The sequence below is a fragment of the Saccostrea echinata genome, unplaced genomic scaffold (genome assembly GCF_033153115.1).
Source record: "Saccostrea echinata isolate AGI-Se365-2 ecotype Australia unplaced genomic scaffold, CSIRO_AGI_Sech_v1 ptg000015l, whole genome shotgun sequence".
Classification (NCBI taxonomy): Eukaryota; Metazoa; Mollusca; class Bivalvia; order Ostreida; family Ostreidae; genus Saccostrea; species Saccostrea echinata.
In genome coordinates, this window is record NW_026889764.1 from 15652990 (window position 1) to 15659814 (window position 6825).

Sequence of the window (6825 nt, forward strand, 5' to 3'; positions counted from 1 at the left end):
ATAATGTATAGATTTGTATATTACCAAGAAATTTTGATTCCATTATTTATCTAGAAACTTCAGCCCAGTTAAATTTGTAACATACAAAGATTTGAATGTCCTTATATGCAAGAAGTTTTGATGTGATGATTTTTTGCAAGTAATGCCCCTTTTTTGAATTATACTGTGTATTTAAAATGCACTGTGCCATTCATTACGTGTTGCATTGTCGAGTTTTGGGGAAGCGTGGGGTATGTGAGCTTGCTCACTTTTTCTTTCATTATCCTTAAAATAATACTCAATTCACACATATTTACACACACACACATTCCTATAATTTGTTATATTCAAACAATGTATAATGCTTTATATCGATTATTCATAATTATTTAATGCTGTGTCAGTATTTGAGTAATGGTTAAAAGTTGTCTAGGAAGATAATCACAATTCTGATTTTGACAAAACATTTTCCCTGTAATTTTTGTTGTAATTAGCAAAAGCTCAATCCAAAAGCATAATTTTTATTTTAACCATTTGTCGGAGTCATGACAAGAAGGAAATTGTAGATATCTATAAATATTTGCTTTCCAATTTAATTTTTTCTCAGTTCTGCAGAATTTTCTCACAATTTTACATAGTGTTGACAACATACCAGTACTAATGTTAACAATGTACCAGTACAAATGTTAACAACAAATCAATACTAGTGTTAATAATATACCAATACTAGTGTTAACAAGCATTCTGAGAGTATTGCATTAGCAATACTAGTCCCCTACCGGCAAGTGTAATCTGGTTCCGTTCCCGTTAAGAATTGAAAATGCCATAATTCCGTCAAAAATTAATGAAGCGGGACGAAATGCAAACTTGATCTGTAACTAATCAAGGTAAAGCCACATACCAAAAATCAGCTCAATATCTACAAGCTTTTAGAAGAAAATTGCGGAAAACCCGAAAAAATTGAAAAGGCCGTAATTCCGTCAAAAATCAATGAAGCGGAACGAAATGCAAACTTGATCTGTAACTCATCAAGATACACTCACATACCAAAAATCAGCTCAATATCTGCAAGCGTTTAGGAAAAAAGTGCGGAAAACCAAGTGGGACAGACTGACAGACAGACAGACGGACAGACAGACAGACAGACGGACGGACAGACTCAGAGGAAACCTATAGTCCCCTCCGGTTTCACCGGTAGGGGACTAATAACATACCAATACAAGTGTTAATAACATACCAATACTAGTGTTAATAACTTACCAATACTAGTGTTAATAACAAACCAATACATGTGTTAATAACATACTAATACTATTGTTAATATACCAATACTAGTATTAACAACATACCAATACTAACGATTTTTTATTTACGTGACAAAGTGAATTGTGTTGGTGAGGATACATGCTTAATTTTCTCTTATTTTTTTTTCCAAAGTGAAGCTGGATTCAGATTCCATTTTTTTCTTTAGTGACAATACAGTGTACTATCTAAGTGAATGTGATTTCAGTCTGAGTATGCATCTTAAAAAGAAAATAAGGAAATAATCAAAGATATGATAGAGAGGAGAAATACAGACTTCATCCTTACGAAGTGTTACAGAGCTCAGAAGGGGTGAGTGTTATCATGGGTTTAACTTTGTCATAGTTTTACACATTTGATGACTCAAACTTTCATCTCTCAAAGTTCCTCATCTCAGTAGTAAAACCATGGTCCCAGTTTAAAATAAAACAAATTTACTCTTGAATTCTCAAAGTGTTCTCCAGGTTGTGCTACATGCATGTAAAATTGTTTATATTTTACTCTCAATGGCTCCAAGTTTACATAAAATAATGGCCCGCATTGTGCAGTGGTTAGAGCGTCTGCTCTAGAGTCGCAAAGTAAGGACTTGATCCTTACATCGCGGGTTCGAATCCCACTGTGGGACGTTGAGACCGGTCCTTCAGATGAGACCGTATAAACTCAGGTCCCGTGTAGCATTAGGTGCTGGCACGAAAAAGATCCCTCACTGCTCAATGGCCATGAGTGCCGAGTATAGGTGAAAATTTGCAGCTCTCCATCGGCAAGTGGTGGCGTCTCCATATGAGTGAAAAATTCTCGAGAGGGACGTTAAACAATAAACGAACAAACAAAAACATATAATAGTGACATCCATCCTTGATTGTCCTTTAGCATATAGATGTGTGTATTCTTATCACAATGATAAATGGCTGTAATGAACTTGTTTTTTGAGATGTGAGAGTTACGAGGTTAAATCTTTTTGTGATGTTTATATTTTTAAGTGGGAAAATGCACAAACCAACAATAAAAAATTGAATAAGCTTTATTTACACATTAATATTAGCATAAACAATTTATGTTTATTTACTTATTGCCCATGTAAATTTAGTTAGAATCATTTTTGTTTTGATGTAACCATGCCTATCATTATGCTTTTGTCACATATAATCTAAAACTAGATGCTGTCATGAGACAGTAATACCCGCACTAAGGTGTTTGCCTCTAAATGCACACTCCTTCATATTGGGCATTCCAAGGAAAAAGTCCAAATAATTCTATAATTTACACAGAAAATGTATTCGTCAAATCGAGCATAAAATGCTCAGGTGACTATGTGACCCATGAACCTCTTATACGCATTTCATATACTTAATTCATTACCAGTCTGAAATAACAGAATTTAATTAATGATGTAAATTAGGTTTTGATAAAAGGGGGGGGATATAAATTTTTGGCCCATAATTGGAACTTTTTAAATTTATTTTCTCAACAACAAATAATATTATTTTAGTACAAAGCGTTTTTGATGAATTTATCAAAATGTGCAAACTTTTTTTAGTATTTGATTAGGCAAAAACCTCCTTTAAAAGCCATACCCAATCAATTTTGTCAACCCCCTCCCCCCCCCCCCAACACACACACACAATTTGCCTGTTTTTGGAAATAGGCCTAGATGGCAAAGTTATGTTAAAACATTGTTTGTTATCTTATGATAATTTAAAATTTGTTCTTGTACTGTACATGTATGTGAACACCTTTTTGAAAATTTCTACATCACATTGGGCTTGCGTCACCCTACCAGTACTAGTACTAGTTTTACATTATCATTTTTAGATTGCACATGCCATGTGACATGGTGCAGTGTTACATGTATATCAGTGGAAATTAATTCATTTTGTGTTTTAATTGGATTATATTTCATGAAGTTGACAGGACCTATGACAGTCGGTAAGTACAAGTTTAAGTATAGATTGGGGTAAAATAAACCGAAATGCAAATGGTTAGGTTAAAGTTTAAAAAGGATCAAAGATCATTGGCAATCTCCTATGCAGAGTTGTCGTTCGTTTGAATGTATGAGCCGATGGTAGAGAGTGGATCATCAGATGCCACAATAGGCGAATTTCACATTCTGAAGAGTTATCTCCCGTTGTCGACATTACATTCAGTTACAGGCACAGATCCGGGAATTTTTTTTTCCGGGGGGGGGGGGGGGGGTCCACACCTCGGTCCAAAAAAATTCCAGCCCAGAATTTCCTGAGGAGCAAAAAAAACAAACAAACAAACAAACAAACAAAATAAAAACAATGATGGTGGGGTCCATGTTTTTAAAGGGGGAGGGCATCCAAAGTCATTTTTTATTTGCCTCTGTAAATCAGTATATAGTCCTATTTAAATAACTCTGCAAATTCCAGGGGGGGGGGGGGGGGGTCCAATCTCCCTAGCCGCTCCCTGTCCCTGAAATGACAGATGATCATGTGACTCCTAAATAGTAGAAAACTTGTCCATTTGACTATACATAATTTTGTTTCTTGTGTTATTATGTTATGTACATCTAATGGTTTAAGGTTATGAACCCCTGGAGGTCATCCCCACTCTCTTAATGAACTGGAAATGTTCATAATATGACTACATCAAATTAAATAGAAGTTCATCAATGATAAGATTACTTGACATTTCATTCATGAATTTGGGTCAACCCATGTACCCTCCTAGAATTAGGAATGAAAATCATTCAAAGAGATGGACCATTAAACTATTTGTATATATTCACATTTTTTTTATGTCAAACCAAAGTATTAGACTATAGTTTGCATACATGCACAAACAGGGGTCTGGGAAGGGGAAGGGGCAAGGGGAAGGAGTTATCTCTTTACGTCTTAATTGTTGAAAATTCCTAAAATGAATGTTAACTTCAAATCCGACTTGTACGTCTTCATTATTTTTAAGTGGTGGTGTCTCCGTATGAGTGAAAAATTCCCAAGAGGGACATTTAACAACAAACATTAATGACTTAAAAAAACACAATATAAATGTACATGTTTATTAGTCAACGGATATACTTCTGGTCATATCTCTAGTTCTCCCTTGAATCAGAAATGATGATATAAATATTTTAAGAATGATTAAGAGTTGAAAAGGTTGTGCATTTTAAAATTCACTAAGCTCTGTGGTTGAATTAGCTATACCAGTTTAGCTTACTTTGCTACTCAAAGCACCTTGATTAACTATTTTTAATCATACTGTTTTCTGAAATGTGAAGTTTTTTCAACATGGATACAAGTCATACCTTTTCCGCTTCTGAAAACAATGCATGAAAAAAAAACTGCTTTTCAAATACTGTAACTCTTTCCAAGTACTTGTGATCATCAGGTTTTAGCTCACTTGAGTTTTCCTGGTTTTCTGATCACATTTTGTTTGTCATCCATCTGTCCGCCTGTAAACTTTTCACATTTTTGTCTTCTTCACTAGAACCGCTGGGCCAATTTCAACCAACCCTGCTACAAAGCATGGGTAAAGGGGATTCAAGTTTGTTCAAGTGAAGGGTCACACCCTCTTTCAAGGGGGGATAATCAAGAATTAGTAAAAATTTGATGGTATCATTTTAAAAAAGTCTTATCAAGAACCACTGACTGGGCCCAAAAAGTTGAAACTTTCTTTACATAGACTTAGTGTAGCTTCAAATTTGTTAAAATTATGACCCACTGGGGTAGGGTGGGGCCACATATGGGGATCCAATGATTTACATAGAAAAATGCAGGGGATTTTTTCCATCATAAATCTTCTCATGAACAGCAAGGGCATTATTGTCATCCATTTTCACAAAAGGGACCTAGGGGACATTAAATCTCATTTGTCTGTCAGTCTGTCCGTCTGTCACAATAAATTTAACCTTGGTCATAACTTCTGAATAATAAGAGATAGTGCTTTCATATTTCACATGTACATTACCTACAAGAACTTTCTAAACATACCATGATTTTTGAACCCATGACCTTGACCTTGAAGTTTGACCTACTTTTCAAAAAATTTAACATTATTTTAAATGATCATTTTGAAAGAGAAAAGATAGGGCATTCATATTATACATGTATATTACCTGTGACAAGACCTTTCTAAATATATCATGACTTTTGTCTCTGTGACATTGACCTTGAAGTTTAACCTACTTTTCAAAAATGTTATATTTCCTTATTACTTTTGATTGAGAAGAGATAGGACTTTTATATTTGACATGTACATTACCTGTAACAAGATGTTTCCAAGCATGCTATGATTTTTTTACCCCTTGACCTTGATGTTTTACCTAATTTTTAAAAATTTTAACTTTGGTGATTACTTTTGAATGACATATGATAAGGCCTGCATATTTGAAACAATATTTCATAAATAATGGCATCCCATCCACTAGGACACGGAAAGCAGGGGATCACAATTCTTTGAATTTGCTTGTTAGTCATTTTGATATGGAAACATCCTCATATAGTGTAGATTCAAGTTTTTTATGCCCTGCCATGAATATGGCCGAGGCATATAGTGTTTTCATGTCCGACTTTAATAAAACGTCATATGCTGATACATACACTGTACTGATGTAAGCTTTTCAACTGCATCAAAATTTTTGACCTTGACTTTTCCTTTGACCTTGACCTTACTTTTCTTAAATTAGTGTCTAGATCAGTTTTGAATAAACAATTCAAGATATATTTATCAAACTTCATATGCTGATATATACTGCTGAGAGATATCAATTGCATCAACTTTTTTGACCTTGACTTTTCCTTTGACCTTGACCTCACTTTTTTAAATTAGTGTTTATCTACGTTTTAAATAAACCATTTCTGATATTTTTATTGAACTTCTATGCTAATAGTAAATACATACTGATATAAGCTTTTCAACTGCATCAGCATTTTGACCTCAACCTTTCCTTTGAACTTGACCTCTCTTTTCTCAAATAAGTGTTAAGCTCAGTTTTAAATAAATCATTCAAGATATTTTTATCAAACCTAATATGCTGATATGTATTAGTGAGAGCTATTCAACTGCATCAAAAACTTTTCACCTTGCACTTTCCTGTGACCTTGACCTCCCTTCTCTTTAATTTAAATTTTGCTTAGTTTTAAAGAAACAATCTAAGATATTTTTTATGTAAGCATGCACTTATACATAATTTTGTGAGAATTTATCATCTATATCCATTTTTTTTAGATTTTAGTTTCAATTTTAAAGAAACTGTTCAAGATATTCTCATCAAACTTCATACACTCATACAAATTTTCATGTTGCATAAGTAATATACATTCGGCGGGACATTTATGTCCTATGGACATATTTCTAGTTTTCAAATCATGACCTCCGACGATAGGGTCAGGCCACAGTAAGGGATCAAAGTTTTCTAGAGATTTAAAAGGAAAAAAATCTTCAAATTTCTTCTTTTTAAGAACAACAAAAGCATGATTAATATGGAAACATTCCCAAGAAGTGTAGATTCAAGTTTGTACAAATCATGACCCCATGGGTTAGGGAGGGGCCATTTTTTTCCTGCCCCTATTTGCTATCCACATG